The following is a 19030-nucleotide window of genomic DNA, read 5'->3' as shown; positions in this document are numbered from 1 at the left end:
GCTCTTATGGGATCACTTCGGTCTTGCAAATCGGTTAAATGCGTTTTTCTCAAAGACCGTTTGATGTAGGTACCTAAAATTTGGAATAGTTATGGCAAGTACCATCACTAACACTGTGAATAAGTCAAAACTGCTTATTTCTGATTTTAGGGGGAAATTTAGAGGGTTGAGAGGGGTAGCCTGAATTTTTTTTTAATTGTAAGAATCGTGTGGGGTACCATTAGAAAGCTTGTAAAAAATTGAGTCGATGGACTGATTTTGACTTAATTTTAGAGTGCAATAGTTTCGATAAAAATGCATTTAAAGTTGCAAGTTTTCATACAAAAATTTTCACCTCTGTCCTAGCGATTTTCGCGAAAACTATAGCTAACAGGCAGCTGACCAGTCAATACCCAACTTAAAGAAGCATGGAGACGGCGGGAAAATTATCAGCTTAACTTTATCTTTATTAGTTTTTCAACTGCAGCCTGATCTTTGGTTGCTTAGGGCTAGCTAACTGATGCTTACACTGGTCATTAAAATTTCATATTAGGAAGTAGTTTTAGCGAGAAAGATCCTTAGTTAAAACTTTGGCATTGAAATTTATGACTTATGTCTTTGATACAAAGTTTAATTCTGCTTGCTTATTTTTGTGGGATATTAATTTTTTTCTGAATAGCCTACTATAAGTATGAGAGAGATCTACAAAATACAACCTTATTATATTGCAAATAAGTTTAAATTTCGAACGGGCTTTCCAACCAATTGACTATCTCAATGTGCTCAGTAAGAATCATATTTATTATTGCAGTTTATCTGAAAAAATTCAAATTAAGAATTCCGTTTTTCACTGTCGTTGTGTTTTTTTTTTCACAATAGAGCACATAGAGTTAGTAAGGCGTATAGAGAAACGGAACGGTGCTCTGAACACCGTAGTCTTGACTTCGTGCTTGGCCAATTATTGTTTTATGATTTCTGAATTTTCAACTTATCAAGTTACATAGAAGTAGGTAGGTAAATATTTTTTTCAGTGAAATCAGTCTTAATAATAGTCATATTTGGAGGTCTATCTAGAGAATGGTAAAAAGTATACTTGAATGAAATATGAGTTTCACAAACCAGAAGCTTTAGTTTAGGTAGTAATGAAAAATTGCAATTACTTACGCAGAACAAAAGTGCCCAGGACCAGGCCCTGAAATGGCTTGTGTGATATGGCTTTTTGATGAGCAAATTTATCTGACACACTACCAACATGTCTGGATGTAACGTGGAAGGTAAGAAGGTAGGTAGAGAAATGACATGTGAACTCTTAGTGCATAGAACTATTCTATCTATTAACAAGTGTCCAACCAAGGTTTTGGTTTTGATTTTAGCAGGTTTTTGCTTAAAAACTGCAGTACCTTTCTATTCTTATTATATTTTAATACTTGTCTTGACATTTTAGGCATTTTATAATTGTATACTGTTATATGTATTTTATATGGTATACTATGGACATAGGCATTGGCCTATGTCCATAGTATACCAGATTATATAGATTATGTTAATAAACATAAACATTATGTTAATTATTTACAAATTTATGGCAGACTCGAGTTTTCAGGGAAAGAACCTTCCAACTATTAGGATATCTTAGCATAACTACAAACTCCATATCAATTTGCCTCTGCTCCCTTTCAAGCTACAAAAACTATGTTTAGATTGGATCATTATAATGAGCATTACTATGCCAAGTCAAAGACACACCTCTAGACACCACATAATAACACCTCCAGTATGTGTGTGATGGTAACAATTTGTGGGAACTATGTATGGTTGGTGCCCCAACTTAAGTACCCACATCACCATACTAATTGTATAGAAAAGTGGATACTTATGTTAGGGTACTGACTGTACACATATTACATTAAAACATTCGTACATAAATTAAATAGGCAATGTCTCAAGATAATATGTTATTTCATTATTTGCCTCTGGGAGTGAACATAGACTTCTGAATAGAGATAAATGAATTAGTGTAATGTTAATATTCGATATACCATGGCTTTGCACAGGTGTAGTGACTTTGTTTTATTAATTCATATTTCTTTAATACATTAAAGTATCACATTATTTAAAACATCCTTTAGAACTGTAATATTATAACAAAAGCTATAGTAATAAACTAAATAGATTCCAATAAGAAATAAAAACTTACAAAAACAAACCTATTAATAACAAAACAGATGTTGTTGTCAATAAAACTGAAGAATCAAGGTTGTTAATGACTTACCTCCGGTTTGTAATAATAGTCTTGTTAAAGATACGCTTAGATAGTGTACTTACCTATCATAAAATGTTGAAGAGCGTTGCTATGTATATTATAACTGGCACATTATATAAGATTTCTTGTGTATTTCACTTTTAAGAACTTCTCAAACCCGAGTTTTATCCAGTTAGTTTAAATTAAAAGTTCTTATCTCTAAAAAATCGACCCAGGTAAAACAGGAGAGAGGTAAGATCTAGGTTTCGGTAACACCCACGGTCGTCGCACAAGTTTTCTTCACCGCAAACTTGTTTTGAATTCACCTTCGACAATCGCGATACCGTTTGTAAGATAATATGTATACGTTAGGTGATTTTGTACTAGTTTATATATTAACACAAATAAAATACAATCCCTCCGATCTAAAATTAATTTCAATCTCGGGAGCAGGGACTGAAAGAATGAAAAAGCCTTCAAAAGAGTGAGGGAGAGGAGGGAGCAATGTAAAAGCTGAAGAAAATGTCAAATTGACAGTGACAAACGACAGGCTCGGTGTTGCTATATTATAGGCCAGTCCAGATGGGAATAATTTATCGCCAATCTGATTAAATTGTCTGATGAAATCATAAAGCTATAGATGTGCAAGCAAATCTTGTTAGCAGAAAAAGGCGCGAAATTCAAATTTTCTATGAGACGATATCCCTTCGCGTCTACATTTTTCAAATTTGCATCCGCCTTTTTCTGCTGACAAGATCTGCTTGACCAACTTTATATTGAAAGTGGAGGGCGCTGTCACTTTTTTGCCATTCTAAATTGAACCTTATTACCGAGCCAAAAAGGTGCTACCGTATCAGACTAGAGAAAACGGTCCACTTGCGATAACAAAAGTGGAGCCCTGTGTCTCACTCGCACATGTTGCCAATGCTAATAAAAAGATACCACTGTCGTAGTATTTTTATCAATATACACTGAAATTAAATACCTTTTTAATTTTATACTATTTTAGTGCTATATTCCGATTACAATTCTGATATCTTTCAAGTCATTTGTAAATATACTTGGTCAAGCAAATCTTGTCAGTAGAACAAGGCGCGAAATTAAAATTTTCTATGGGACGATAACCCTTCGCGCCTACATTTTTCAAATTTGTCGCCTTTTTCTACTGACAAGATTTGCTTGACCATCTATAATTCATGAAGTTATAACATGGAGTGAACTGTCACTTTTTTGCCATACTAAATTTAACCTTATCACCGAGCCAGAAAGACGTTCTTACCAGACTAGAGAAAACGGTCCACTTGAGATAGCAAAGGTGGGTCGCGGTGTCTCACTCGCACATGTTGCCAATGTTAAAAATATACCATTGTGGTAGTATTTATATCAATATACTACTAAAGTTAAATACCTTCTTATATAATTTAAGTGCTTTATTTAGAGTAAGGTTCTGATATATTTTAAGAAATTTGTAAATAATTATGATGTCAATATTATTAACTGATTTAACCAAGCATGTGCACAACAAAAAAAACATTAATTTTGATATGGTAGACATTGTAGTAACTTTGAATATTAATTGGTATCCCTAACGTGTGATGACATGTTATCAAAACACGTGAATGAAAAATTTCTTAAAAATGGTGAATAAATGTTGCGTTAAAGGTTGTAGGAGTGAAAGAATTTGTAATAGTGGAATATTGTTTCACAAAGCCACAATTATTACATTTTGCGATAAAAATACAAGTCAACATTGTCAAACTCATTAGGGTGACCATGATGTCGGCACGATGAGAATCAGTGTTACACAATTTTTATTACGTACTTAAAAGTAAGTTTAAATGAATAGGTATGTATTTATTTCGGCATGTTTAAATTGGTGAAATGAGAGCCAATACAAATAAATAATTGCCAAAATTGAAATCCATAGTCCTTAAACACTACAGACACATTTATACATTGTTATAATAATAAAAAAAACACATTGATAATAAAAGAAAAATAGAACTTTATGGTAATTTACTGACTTTTGGGACGATACCAGAAACGTTACTGGGAATTTACCGTCTTTGGAAAATTTACTGGGAAATGCACATCACTCGTTTCTTTACATTTCACGACTCTTCTCTTTTCGCACAGATGGCCTACCACCGTGAACACCGAGGTTCGCAAATTGCGGGCATCTTTCTCTTTTACTCCTATAAAGGAATAATTACAGAGACAGAGAAAGATGCTCGTCAAACGATGCAAACTTCGGTGTCTATGCTCCAGTGACAAGCGTCCTAGTTAAGAACTATAGCAATCGGGCGTAGCGGTCCCACGCGACCCTGTGGCAGTGGCGGATTTGCCCTAAGGCCGAGTAGACCCGGGCCTAGGGCGGCCAGATATTTTAAGCGGCAGTCTATATGATGGGTGCGGAGAAAGGGGCGGCTAGTGCTTGCTATGAAGGGCCTGGGACCTAACGCGGCAAAGACTGTAAAAAGCTCTCAGGACAGTAGGGTTGTCCTGAGAGCCTACCCCGAGCCGCTTTCGACGTGTTGCCTCTTTGTAGCACTTTCGTACGTAAGTGTGACAGAGGGGCGACACGTCGAACGCGGTTCGCGGTAGACCCTCTGGTTCTGTCAGCATATCTGTCTCTCTATCTCTCTCACTCATACCTGTATTCTTGACAGACGTTACGGCGGACCACCTTCCTGAGGATCGACCATGTTCGTGGTCCAGCATCTACGCCTATTAATAACTGTTTTTAGAACAACTAAATTAAAAGTACCTAAGGTTGTGTGAAGCGTTATACAGAAGAGAAAAAAAAACGATATCCATCCCTTTTTAGGCCATAATACTAGTACAGCGAAAATACAGTATGATTCTTTATAACTGATATAACTATGCATGAATAAGAAAAGATCCTGGCCAAACTATATATTAAATGTTATCCTAATATCCCACATACATATGACTTATGGTCACCCTAATTAGAAAGAGATGCAACGGCCCACCTTGACTTCTCATGTGGACACACTTTTTGGCTAATGTACACTATCCGGTTTACTCTCTAGGTCCGTGCTATAATTATGATGTCAATATTACTTTTTCTACTCATCGCTCTTAAAACGTAGTGATTATATTCTCTTTGGCTTCGTTGCCAAAACACGGTACTCGACTGAAAAACTCTCTATTATATCACGATTGTATAAAATCTCTTTCTCGCTCTTACTTATCGGTGCGTCGCACAATGACCTTGGTGCGGTGCGATAGTGTGTTACGGCCTTAATAGTCACCCTAATGAGTTTGACAGTGTTATCGTAATAATTTATTGTCTGTGAAAACTTGTCAAAAAACAGTTTAAGGCAGAGTATGTATAAAGTTAGTCTATGAATTTACTGGAGTCGGTAGTACTGCACTCTGGCGGCAGAACATTGCAGTAATATTCCCTATTACCATGGTATAATAATATACTCCGCCTGGTACTCCATTCCGAGATTCGCGTATGACCTAACTGACACGCGCCTACGTCATCATGCTGTTTACAGGTTCTCAAACTTTGAAATGTGGGAGAATTTTAACCAACGGTGAAAATTATTTTAACGGCATTAATTTTAAGTTATTCATGTAGAAACATAGTAAAATAAAACAAATCGAATGTATTAAATTAAACTTTATTTATCTATACAAGACAAACGTTTGAAAAACTAATTCACAGTTAATCAATAAACGGTGTTCGACACTTTAAGCAATTTTCGTTTTAATTTCTTAGGGGGGCTGCTTGCGTTAACAAGCAAACATAGAACATAAAATTTTATCATTAATAGTAATTATTGTCGATAATTACGTATACATACCATTTTTACATATTGTTTTCAGTCCACAATAGCGAAGCCATTCATTGGCTACGGATTCATTATTCGGAAACGTATAAAATCTGATTATACTGCCCTTTTTACTCCTACTCTTACAGTTCCGAATAGAACAGCCAACCATTTTCGTAACAAAACATTAATTACCAAGCTTACGACGTGAAAAGTTTGGAAAACTCTGCGACTGCTGACACTGAGCGAGAAGGAAATAACAATTAACACGCGTTCGACAAGGATGACGGTCAGGGCATGAAGTTATCTAGATCCGAATTGTCAAATGTCCTCAGCGCTATCCTGTGTTGCCAGTAGTATAAACAGAATTACCCGAAAGTCTGAAATTTCTTTCGTGAATCGGAAGATATTGCTAACGAGTAATTAAAAATGACGTGTTATTGTAAAATTTAAGCTAAAATACATATAAATGAAAATTATAAAATTATAAAGAAATATTTTAACTTATTAACCATAGGTATAATGTACCCATGTAACATGTTATGTTGAAATAAAGTAGCAATGTTATTGTGACGTAATCGCGTGTCACTCTGGGAATGGAAGACCATGTTTTATTAGACCATGCCTATTACTAGATTCCAAAAATATATAATATAAAGCCCCCTCCAGACTATGCGCGTGAATCGCGGGCGAAGCCGCGAACGCGAGTGTGGAGTCGAAATCTGTCAGCGAAATCGACTCGGGCTTAACCTGTAAAATTGTAACACAGTACTTTTATAAAACGCAAATTGTAAAAAACGGAGCAAGTGTTGCCAGTAAACGCCTGTAAACTTGTAACTTGTAACTTTATAAAACTGGGCCCTGCATCTCGTCCGATCATCTAGCCCATTAATAAAATTCATCTCTATATTATTGTACGTCTATGGCAAATGCCATGCAGAGTTAGCTTGGTCCGACTCTAGTTTGATCATTTACGTTCATTTCATTTATAGACGGTCAAGCTAATCTTGGCAGTAAAAAAAGGCGCGAAATTCAAATTTTCTATGAGACGATATCCCTTCGCGGCCTTTTTCTACTTGCCGCCTTTTTCTACTGACAAGATCTGCTTGACCAAGTATACTTCCATTTTTTTCAAATAGTTTAGCCAGTAATTACCTAAAAGCGCAGCAATGTCTGCAACCTTCAAAAGCAACGTTTCCAGCATGTCAGCTTCGATCCGTTGTCTCATTAATCTCATTATAACTATCTCACTCAGTTTCAGTTGGGTCGATATATCGCATACATTTTTGGTGAGGCCATGGTGAGGCCATTAGGGTGGTATAGTATAAATTATCTCAGATGAATTTTTCGGGTTCGGGTGCCAATCCGTTAAACAAAAGCCTTTGTTTCTTTTAAGAGCGCTCTACAGCACGTGCTAAAGCAACCATTTCGTTTAAAAAGCAACTATCGTGATAGTATTAAGGTTCAAATTCATGGGACAGTTCGTTCAGAGAACAATCAGGGTGGTCTTGTTTTTGGAGATAACAAAACGTGTTATCTCCGTAATGGGCTGTTTTATGAATTTGAACCATATAAATACAATGGTAAGTTTGCTTTTTAAACGGGCTTGTTCCCATTACTTATGTCGGGGCTATTAGCAGTAAGTAGTGTAACCACTCCATAAAGGAAACAATACCTTTTGTTTAACAAATTAGGGTCCAAGCCCGAAAAAATCACCTGAGATAATTCATACTATAGACAATTTCTTTGTCCAATATGCATTGCATCTCTCTCCCATTAAGCAAAATGTGAGATGCAAATACACATTAGACATAGACATTAGACAGACGGAAGTGTCAATAGGGTAATATACTGTATTTAAAATAAATTATTTTACACCATGCATGAAATAAAGCACTAGATAGAAGTTATTTTTAAACACAAGTTCTATTTAATAAATAGGATTGAAATATAAAACGTAAGTGAGTTGACCGTGACGTCACGATGTAATGTTTCATATAAATTCCATAATAGCAAATCGTTTTGACAGTTCTAAAAAAAAACCGGGCAAGTGCGAGTCGGACTCGCGCACGAAGGGTTCCGTACCATAATGCAAAAAAAAAAACGAAAAAAAAGCAAAAAAAAACGGTCACCCATCCAAGTACTGACCACTCCCGACGTTGCTTAACTTTGGTCAAAAATCACGTTTGTTGTATGGGAGCCCCATTTAAATCTTTATTTTATTCTGTTTTTAGTATTTGTTGTTATAGCGGCAACAGAAATACATCATCTGTGAAAATTTCAACTGTCTAGCTATCACAGTTCGTGAGATACAGCCTGGTGACAGACGGACGGACGGACGGACGGACGGACGGACGGACGGACGGACGGACGGACAGCGAAGTCTTAGTAATAGGGTCCCGTTTTACCCTTTGGGTACGGAACCCTAAAAAGTAACTGATTTGACTCGTAGGAAAATACCCTATTCAATTGAATTGAACTCAATTCATGGTATAATAATATACTCCGCCTGGTACTCTATTCCGAGATTCACGTATGACCTAACTGACACGGGCCTACGTCATCATGCTGTTTACAGGTTCTCAAACTTTAAAATGTGGGAGAATTTTAACCAACGGTGAAAATTACTTTAACGGCATTCATTTTAAGTTATTCATGTAGAAACATAGTAAAATAAAACAAATCTAATGTATTAAATTAAACTTTATTTATCTATACAAGACAAACGTTTGAAAAACTAATTCATAGTTACACATTAATTACCAAGCTTACGACGTGAAAAGTTTGGAAAACACTGCGACTGCTGACACTGAGCGAGAAGGAAATAACAATTAACACGCGTTCGACAAGGATGACGGTCAGGGCATGAAGTTATCTAGATCCGAATTGTCAAATGTGACAGCGCTATCCTGTGTTGCCAGTAATGTAAACAGAATTACCCGAACGTCTGAAATTTCTTTTGTGAATCGGAAGATATTGCTAACGAATAATTAAAAATGACGTGTTATTGTAAAATTTAAGATAAAATACATATAAATGAAAATTATAAAATTATAAAGAAATATTTTAACTTATTAACCATAGGTGTAATGTACCCATGTAACATGTTATGTTGAAATAAAGTGGCAATGTTATTGTGACGTAGGCCCGTGTCACTCTGGGAATAGAAGACCATGTTTTATTAGACCATGAACTCAACTATACATATATTATTATTAGTGTCCGACCGAAGGTTCGGTTTCGGTTTCGGTTTCGGCCAGTTTCGGCCAAAAAATCATGTTTCGGCTGTAGTTTCGGTTTCGGCCAAAAAACGGCCGAACCTTTCGGCCGGGCCGAAACTTACGAAATGGTACTTCGGACAAAGACCAAAAGTTGGGGAATAAGTAGGACAACAATATTAATACATATCTACATATACTGATTCATGTATAGGTACAGAAATTAATTGGTTTATTATAAAACACAATTCCACTAATGAGAGCGCCACTGGACGGTCGACGCAGTCTTAAGAGGCTGTCAATACTTATAACGCGCACACTGTCTAATTGTATCGGAGTGAATGAGATAGCACTGTCGCACGTAGCCGTTGGCCGAGTATCAGCTCGGCCCGAGTCGAACGATGTCTTTTTCGCTCTTATTCACTCACTTATTCAGTCATTTTCCTATCTACCTCTAATGGCAAATTTTAAGCGAGGCTAAAGGCTACGCTCAACTAGGGCCGCAAAGTTGATTTTCTCAATAGTTAATATTTTGCGAAGCTGAACAGCTGACTATTGATTAAAACGAAGAAAAAACCCTTAAAGTACAGTTTTTCATACGAATGCTCGACCTTAGCCTCACTTTTTACCTCAATTTACCATTGGTTTGTGTTCCACATGTCCTCTACTTCAGCTTAGCATTTGGCCTCGCTGCGCCATGCTCGGCCTGCGGTCTCGCTTTTTAATACAATGGACATTGGTTGGAGTCTGTGTTTAACTACTTATCCTGAAGCCTGAAGCACGGCTTTGACTTCGCATGAAAGTTCGCCTCACTGGGGCACTTCGGACTTTTAGGCCCAGGTGTAGATCGGTACCCGGCCTTGCGATATTGTTAACAAAAAATTTCGCGCTCGCTGCGCTCGCGTTTTTGGTTGCTTTTTTGGTTGACCCTCTATCTACATGTTAACTTGACTGGTGAATGAATAGAGTTAGACCAAGAAGATTCTGCAATGATTTTGATAGCATACGCAGTGCTACTAGTGCAAATGTTATTTATACGTCATCATTTCATAGAAGTTTTGACGTTTAAAGTAACACTTGCACTGCATGTCTTATCAAAATCGTTGCAGAATTATCTTGGTCTAACTCTAGTAATTTTCTTAAAAAACTGCTTAACCCTTCAAGTGGCAACGTCACTTTTCACTCGTTGGAAATTAAACTTTATATTAATTAGTCAAATTTTAAATTTAATTAAAGTAATCGACCACGAGCCGGCGTCCTGCCACTTGAAGGGTTAAGTAACATCAATTTCAAGGACATTGGGTGTTGACAGCCCCATAATATGTGTGTAAAAGCGGTTTTTAGATTTTTTCAACGATTTTAACAAGTCTACAAAAGTTTCGGTTTCGGTTTCGGTTTCGGCCGAAACTAGAGCCAAAGCCGAACATTCGGTTTCGGTTTCGGTTTCGGCAAAAAAACATGTTTCGGTCGGACACTAATTATTATACTCTTTGATTGTGGTTGTGGATTGGACAGAAGAAGTAGATTGGTGTGGTATTACCCATGGTCTAATAAAACATGGTCTTCCATTCCCAGAGTGACACGGGCCTACGTCACAATAACATTGCCACTTTATTTCAACATAACATGTTACATGGGTACATTATACCTATGGTTAATAAGTTAAAATATTTCTTTATAATTTTATAATTTTCATCTTTATATATAAAACCGAGCGGCTCTGACGGTAAAACAAAATGAAATTATACTTAAACGAAAGAGCGTAAAAAAACAACAGTTTTGAATCGACAACATATATCCGCAAAATTCGTATTGTCGCGTATTTTGCATTTAAAAGTGAAAAAATTTCGACAAACAATCACGGACGTAGAGAGTAAACTGGATAGTGTACACTGGCCAAAAAGTGTGTCCACATGAGAGGTCAAACCTGAGCCCTCCATCTCTTTCTAATTAGGGTGACCATAAGTCATATGAATGTGGGATATTAGCATAAGATGGAATGTATAGTTTGGCCAGGATCTTTACTCATTCGTGCATAATCAGAGAGAATCATACTGTATTTACCCTATGCTAGTATAATTGCCCCAGAAAAGAGATGGATATAGTTTTTTTCTCTTCTGTAAAACGCTTCACACAACCTTACCTAATTTAGTCGTTATAAAAGCTGTTACAGATGGGATGGGCGTATTGGATCGCGATCAATGCGATCATGGTTTATTGTGAGGAAGGTGGTCCGCCGTACGTCCATCGTACGTATTGGGTGAAAACCAGCGTAGTGTCTTACAGACACTGCTTATGCTGAGCGGCATCCTATTTGGTGTATGTTTACTGTATTGTTAACTTTATGGTGTACTTACCGTAATGTAGGTATGTTTTTGTACGCCAAATAAATATTTTCTATTTCTATCAAAGACAGCTATAAGAGAGAGCGAGACAAATATCCAGGGTCGGGTAAAACGTTGTAGTTGTACTTGGTAATTCGCAAATCGTATCGATTAAAAACGCTGCCTTCGGTCGTGTTTTAATTTATCACCACTCGTTGCGAATTTAATTCCTACTTTCAACACTTGCAACGCAAATAAATTTATATTATTACTATGCCCACTGGTTATCGATACTAGTCATTTTGTGAAGCCCTAGCGTAGCGTAACAATTTATGTATTTTCACGAAAATATCTTGATTATTGACTAAAATGATAAAATATTAGCACACGACGAAATAAAAACATACATTTAACTGTGTAAACCGGCATCCTACTCTATTTATGCTCTTCATAATTCATAATTTAACAAAATACCTATCACTATCAATATCATACTCATGGTGTGTTCATATACGTGATGACTTCCCTTTTGCATACTTTAGCTATTCTTTAAGCGTAAGCGTCATCGTAGATCTGTAATTGAAACAACATTTTCAAATTTGCCGCTTTTGTATACTGACGGAAATGTCGGCCCAACCTATATAGAATCGATTACATATATATAAATAGTTAGAATTAACGTTCCAGTAATTAAATACTATGTATAAAAATATGAGTCTGTAATGTCCAATTTAAGGACTTCGGATTTAATTTTTGGCAATTATGTAGCTCTCATTACGTGAACCGAATAATTAAACATGCCGAAATAAGTATATCTTTATTTATTTATTAGTATACTATTTAGGTAAAGTTATTTTTACATTAAGTAGGAAATAACAATTTTGTAAGACCGATCCAAATCGTACCGACATCATGGTGACCCTAATCGTCATCAAGTTGGGGATACCAATTAATATTCAAAGTTACTACAATTTCTACCATATTCAATTTACTGTTTTTTTTGTTGCGCACATGCTTGGCTTAATCAGTTAATAATATTAACATCATAATAATTAACAAATTACTTAAAAGATATCAGAACTGTAATTAGAATATAGCACTAAAATAGTATAAGAAGGTAATGAATTTCAGTAGTATATTGATATAATTTCTATCACAATGGTATCTTTTTAACATTGGCAACATGTGCGAGTGAGACACAGGGCCCAGGTTTTTCTATCTCATGTGGACCGTTTTCTCTAGTCTGGTACGAACAACATTCTGTCTCGGTGATAAGGTTCAAATTAGTATGGCAAAAAAACTGACAACTCGCTCCAGTTTAAACAATATAACTTCATGCAAACAATACTAAGCCCCCATTCACACGACAGCTTTTTCAACGCGCGTTAAAAAAGCGTTTGAATGACACAAATGGATACGTGTGTATTTATTCACACGACAGCGGTGGCGCTTTTTATCAAGCGTTGTTGGATTTTCGACTTTAAGCCTTGGACGTTAAGTCGAAATTAGAGTGCGGACAGATTCAAGCGCTTTTTTAACGCGCGTTGAAAAAGCTGTCGTGCGAATGGGGGCTAAAGGCTCAATTTGTTGGTTGACATTTGACAGCTATGCGTTGCGTTTAGAAACTGCAAACATGCTTACAAGTTAGGTTGGTCGTTTTTTTTTTAATAAAAAGCAAGACGAATATTACTGTTTATTTGATGACTTTCCGGTATGTATAATGGTTATTATTTGCATTAAGTTTCGTTTCATATGGATATGTATACCGGTATAATTATTACATAAATTTGTTTTTAAGCCAGAACGTGCGATAGTCTGTTACGGCTTTTAAGACGATAGCAACACTGCCTAGACGTCAACGACGGCTGTTATTCGAAAATACTTTATCCGGTACTCTAGACGTGATAAAAACCTGTTAAATAGTGTATTGTGTGTGTTAACAATAAAAAATAGTCACCGAACATAGTGCAAAGTGCAAACGCCATCGTAACGTAACGAGATTTGAACTTCAAAGCGTTCCATGGGTGTATTGTGTTTAGTATAAACATCGGTCTCTCAGTTGTATTTTAATATTTCAGAATGATTCCAAATATTCTTACATGTCAAGGCACTACTAGCTACCGAAATGCAAGTGACAGCAACCTTGAAGCAGCTGTGATAAACTAATAAGTGAGCGAGATGAAAATGACGTTGTTCAAAGAAACTTTGAGTTAAGTGCCAGCTGACTGTAACTCACTCTAATTAACTACATTGCCAGTATGAAACAGTGCAAAAAGCTACAGTGTATTGTGGACATATTTAAGAGCGCTCTTACAAGAAAAGTCGAAATAACGCAAAATTGATGATACTAGTCGACGAAATTCAGGACTTTGTGCTCATTATTAGAAACAATGAGTACTTGTTCCAGTAAAAGCGTCTTCTTATCTTTTTAAATATCGTTGTAAATATTAGAAAAAGGACTTATTAAATTAGTAATGATTTTTTTTCTGATGGTCGTTTCCGAAAAACCCCGTGAAGCACTGAATGGCAAGCTCTTATTTGGAAATGTTGAGAAGTTTACTCTGCTAAACCTGGCTATTTTGTATTACTAATACCCTGTACTTTAGGCATATCAAACGATATTTTTCCTACACACCTTTGAGAAAGAGAAAATCAAAGTAAAACGAACTCAATTTTCTCTCCGAAACAAGTGTCAATTCCTACGAAAATCTACTTAATATCGAAGTCATTTTCATACTCAAGCAATCTGCAACGTTTGCTTATACTGTTGGTATACAATAGTGTTTATGAAATTCTACTATAATTTTTTGGCAATTTTTTGAAAACTACTCTATATTACCGATGACGCGCGCTGCGCCAGCTCAGCAGTGTTGCCAGATGGTCATAAAAGTCACATTTTTCGTGACTTTTCGCCTTCTCGTGTGACATGTGTGTGACTTTCGATCATGAGGCAATTTTTGTGACTTATTAAGCTAGTCGAATTTTGTACAAGTTTAGTTCTGCAATTCGTATTATTTAGGAACGCAGTGAACGCACCCAAGTTGACACTTGCACTGTTACTTTGACGTTACATCCACCATCATGTTTATTATAATAGTCGTGGCAAAATGAGACTTGTTACCTTGACATGAAAGTGTTATTTAGTTTGATAGTATACCTAGTAGTTGTTTTTTTAGTGTAATGATTCATTTCTTTTAGTCTGTACCTATGTATACTAATCATTGCACTACATCAGTTATTTTGAGATTTATTATGAGTGCTCAAAAACCATTACTGTGTTATTTTTATCCGGGGGTAAATTATTTACGCATATACTTTTTTATTTTCTTTTGATTACGTTTAATGAATAATAAATGCCGCAAGTTGAGTACAGACGCCATTAAATGAACCGTTGCTTGCACTAGTTGCACTTGCACGGTCTTGCAGTCGCGCGAGCGGTGAACAATGTAAACAGTGTAAACATTCAAAACTTTTCTTTCGCACTGACTGACTGTGACTCATGTGACTAGGTCCGGCGATTTCACGCTTCGCGCTTTTATTAATATGCCTGTGAAGATAACAGTGTTTTTCCCGAATTTGTTTACGATTCGATATATAGGTTAACTTTGATTAATAATTGTTTTTATTAAGATTTCGTATCAACGTAAATGTCTGGAATATATCGTCAACCAAAGGTTCAATTCAATATTTCTTTGTCTGTGACTGCAAAAACAATCTGCGTTTGGCTATTTCATTTTTACTACACCAGTTGGTAAAGGCGTATCCAGACTAGTACATTTTTCGCCAATCTGATTAAATTGTCCGATCGAATCAGGACGTGCGGATGTAAACGCCAATTTGACTCGCCGAATTCAACTGCCGATAATGACCGATAAAATGAGGTGCGGAGTTGCGGACGCAAGAATACCAATTTGTGACGACAGTATTTTCGTTCTGGGGCATTTGTTCAATTTAGAGGGCTCTAATATCACAAATCTAAAATTGGTGATTTAAGTGGTATCCTTTCTTCTTCTTTGTCGGTTCCTCAAGGCTGAGGGTCGTGACCATCAGGAGTGCAGTTCTTCACCACCGCTCTCCAAACCCCCCTGTCTTGGGCCAGCTGTATTGCCCCCTGGATGTTGACGCCCGTAGCGTCGCGTATGGCATCAGACCACCGGGTTGGAGCCCTGTCTCTACTTCTTCTCCGTGGTGGTATCCAGGTCTGATCAAATCGGTCGAATTGATCAGGAAAATAATTGGCGCCAATCTCATCTAGCGTTCACACGTACACAATTTAATCACCAATTTTAGTACCATAAACAAACGCACGTACAGATCCTAGCATTCCATAGATACTAGCTTCGAAGATTAGTATTTTTGTGTCCACACCTCCTGATTCGATCGGGCAATTTAATCAGATTGGCGAAAAATTGACTAATCTGGATACGCCTTAAATTGGAGATTGACGCCAATTTCATTTCTGATCAAATCAGTCGATTTGGTCATCCCGTCTAGATACTGCTTAAAGGCTCTCGTGATTGTTCGATAACTGATAAGAAAGCTGCATTTTATCCACATGTGAGGCAAAGTAATAAAATGCTAATTTTGCTGGAAGAATTGATTATTTTCAGGGAGAAAAAAAAAACAAGAAATAATAAAAGGAACTTACAGGAGTGTATAGACAGAGGTGATCAAATCGACCGATTTGATCAGAAATGAAATTGGTGGCAATTTCCAATTTTATCACCAATTTTAGATTTATGGTGATATTAGAGCCCCCTAAATTGGAAATTTGCTTCAATACTAAAATACTGGCGTCACAAATTGAAATTCTTGCGTCCACACTCCATTTTATCGGTAATATCGGTCATAATCGGCGTTTAATTCGGCGAGCCAAATTGGCGTTTGCGTCCGCACGTCCTGATTCGATCGGGCAATTTGATCAGATTGGCGAAAAATTAGAATTTCGCGCCTTTTTTACTGACAAGATTTGCTTGACCAGCTATACCTACCCATACAATACAATAATATTAAAATGTGACTTAAGCAGCAAAAACGTGACTATTAGGGAAACGAACCGTAACTTAGGACTCCAGAGCCCTGGCAACACTGCAGCTCAGTGCCGCGGCAGAGCTTGTAGAGGCAGGACGTGTGTCGGTCGGCTCCGCACATTTTCAATGGCGACAACGAGATTTTTTATCATTGTGTGCGGCGGGCGTCGTGTAAAACGCTATACTGTGTGCGTGTAAACCGCAACGAGAGACATTGATCCTAGCACTGTTTTTATAGTATTATAATTTATAATGGTACAGTTTAATAAACTACCGGACAGGATTAAAAATATTTGAAACGACCTGACATTCTATATGTATTAATTTTGACTCAATATAGTACTCAGGGTCTGATGATGGAGCCGGAAGGTGGTCACCGGTACCAATCAACCATGCAACTAAACCACTTCGTGTTTGGGCTCGTTTGATTCGGCTCAACGAGATCTTTGACTTAAGATAGTACTCAGGGTCTGATGATGGAGCCGGAAGGTGGTCACCAGTACCAATCAACCATGCAACTAAACCACTTCGTGTTTAGGCTCGTTTTATTCGTCTCAACAAGATCTTTGACACAAGATAGTACTCATGGTCTGATGATGGAGCCGGAAGGTGGTCACCGGTACCAATCAACCATGCAACTAAACCACTTCGTGTTTGGACTCGTTTGATTCGTCTCAACAAGATCTTTGACACAAGATAGTACTCAGGGTCTGAAGATGGAGCCGGAAGGTGGTCACCGGTACCAATCAACCATGCAACTAAACCACTTCGTGTTTAGGCTCGTTTTATTCGTCTCAACAAGATCTTTGACACAAGATAGTACTCAGGGTCTGATGATGGAGCCGGAAGGTGGTCACCGGTACCAATCAACCATGCAACTAAACCACTTCGTGTTTGGGCTCGTTTGATTCGTCTCAACAAGATCTTTGACACAAGATAGTACTTAAGGTCTGATGATGGAGCCGGAATGTGGTCACCGGTACCAATCAACCATGCAACTAAACCACTTCGTGTTTGGGCTCGTTTTATTCGTCTCAACAAGATCTTTGACACAAGATAGTACTCAGGGTCTGATGACGGAGCCGGAAGGTGGTCACCAGTACCAATCAACCATGCAACTAAACCACTTCGTGTTTGGGCTCGTTTGATTCGTCTCAACAAGATCTTTGACACTGAAGATACACAGGGTCTGATGATGGAGCTGGAAGGTGGCCACGGGTACCAGTCTATCGTGTAACTAAACAACTTCGTGTTTGGGCTCGTTTGATTCGTCTCAACAAGATCTTTGACACAAGACAGTACTCAGGGTCTGATGATGGAGCTGGAAGGTGGTCACCATTACCAATCAACCATGCAACTAAACCACTTCGTGTTTAGGCTCGTTTGATTCGTCTCAACAAGATCTTTGACACTAGGTGATACTCAGAGTCTGATGATGGAGCTGGAAGGTGGTCACCGGTACCAATCAACCATGCAACTAAACCACTTCGTGCTTGGGCTCGTTCGATTCGTCACAAGAAGATCTTTGACAAAAGTTAGTACTCAGGGTCTGATGATGGAGCTCGAAGGTGGCGACGGGTACCAGTCGATCACGTAACTGAACCACTTCGTGTTTGGGCTACGTGTTTCGGCTTCGTGTTTGGGCATCGTGTTTGGGCTTCGTGTTTGGTGTATCACCTAGTGTCAAAGATCTTGTTGAGACGAATCAAACGAGCCTAAAAACGAAGTGGTTTAGTTGCATGGTTGATTGGTACCGGTGACCACCTTCCAGCTACATCATCAGACTCTGAGTATCACCTAGTGTCAAAGATCTTGTTGAGACGAATCAAACGAGCCTAAACACGAAGTGGTTTAGTTGCATGGTTGATTGGTAATGGTGACCACCTTCCAGCTCCATCATCAGACCCTGAGTACTGTCTTGTGTCAAAGATCTTGTTGAGACGAATCAAACGAGCCCAAACACGAAGTTGTTTAGTTACACGATAGACTGGTACCCGTGGCCACCTTCCAGCTCCATCATCAGACCCTGTGTATCTTCAGTGTCAAAGATCTTGTTGAGACGAATCAAAAGAGCCCAAACACGAAGTGGTTTAGTTACATGATAGACTGGTACCCGTGGCCACCTTCCAGCTCCATCATCAGACCCTGTGTATCTTCAGTGTCAAAGATCTTGTTGAGACGAATCAAACGAGCCTAATCATGTTACTACATGGTTGATTGGTATCCGTGACCACCTTAATCATTATCATTATCATCAGATCCTCAATACTAGTTCGTTTTTAAACCCTCGTTGATACAAACTTTACAACCTATAGGTACCAAATGCTATGACGAAACATGTAAATAAGCGAGTACCTATAATTTCTTTCGAGTAATACTTATACCTTCATAAGTACGAGTATGGGGCTATTCATAAATTACGTCGTTTCAAATG

The 19030-nt window shown here is 37.6% G+C and overlaps 1 protein-coding gene across 1 annotated transcript in view; it reads right to left on the bottom strand.

Moving 5' to 3' along the window:
* Positions 1–2711, bottom strand: part of LOC134797456 (protein numb) — a 39693-nt gene extending 36982 nt beyond the window's left edge. The window contains exon 1 of the mRNA XM_063769702.1: positions 2305–2711. The gene's annotated coding sequence lies outside the window, so the exon portion shown is untranslated. The remainder of the gene's footprint in view (positions 1–2304) is intronic.
* Between the last annotated feature and the right edge of the window lie 16319 nt (positions 2712–19030).

The sequence above is a fragment of the Cydia splendana genome, chromosome 1 (genome assembly GCF_910591565.1).
Source record: "Cydia splendana chromosome 1, ilCydSple1.2, whole genome shotgun sequence".
Lineage (NCBI taxonomy): Eukaryota > Metazoa > Arthropoda > Insecta > Lepidoptera > Tortricidae > Cydia > Cydia splendana.
The sequence above is the reverse complement of the archived record's forward strand: the minus strand, read 5'-3'. Positions and strand labels throughout refer to the sequence as shown.